Below are 541 nucleotides of genomic sequence, written 5' to 3' on the forward strand. Positions count from 1 at the left end.
TTGTTTGTGTGCACGCGCGTGATTGTGTGTGCGTGCACGCGTGCGTGTCTGAATCTCTGTCTGTGTGTGCGCGTGCATGTGCGCGTGTGTGTGTGTGTGTGTGAATGCGCATGTGTGTGTGTGTTTGCATCTTTGATCTGTCCATGTGTGAATAAGCTTCGCTGTATCGGAAGCAAAATTAGTCTAAGGGAGACAATTATGGGATTGGTTTTGAAATGTCATAGAACATGCACGCGCACATACGTACACAACCACACACACACACATACGCGCACACACGCATGCATATGCACGCACGCACTTATAGTTCTTGTACTTGGCTTGTAACATAATTGATATGAACTCGCTCTCTCTCCCTTTTTTTTCTTACTCTAAATCTTTTCTGTCGAAGAGCGTATCAAAACCTCAAAGACTTTTCCATTCTTCCCGTGCGGTAAACAAATACACCTGCTTGTTGTTCCCTCACTTGTCTTCGTCTTTGGTTTTCTATAAAGTCGAACTATACACACACACTTGTGTGTATATATGTGTGTGTATATAT

Source organism: Octopus bimaculoides, chromosome 8 (assembly GCF_001194135.2).
Source record: "Octopus bimaculoides isolate UCB-OBI-ISO-001 chromosome 8, ASM119413v2, whole genome shotgun sequence".
Lineage (NCBI taxonomy): Eukaryota > Metazoa > Mollusca > Cephalopoda > Octopoda > Octopodidae > Octopus > Octopus bimaculoides.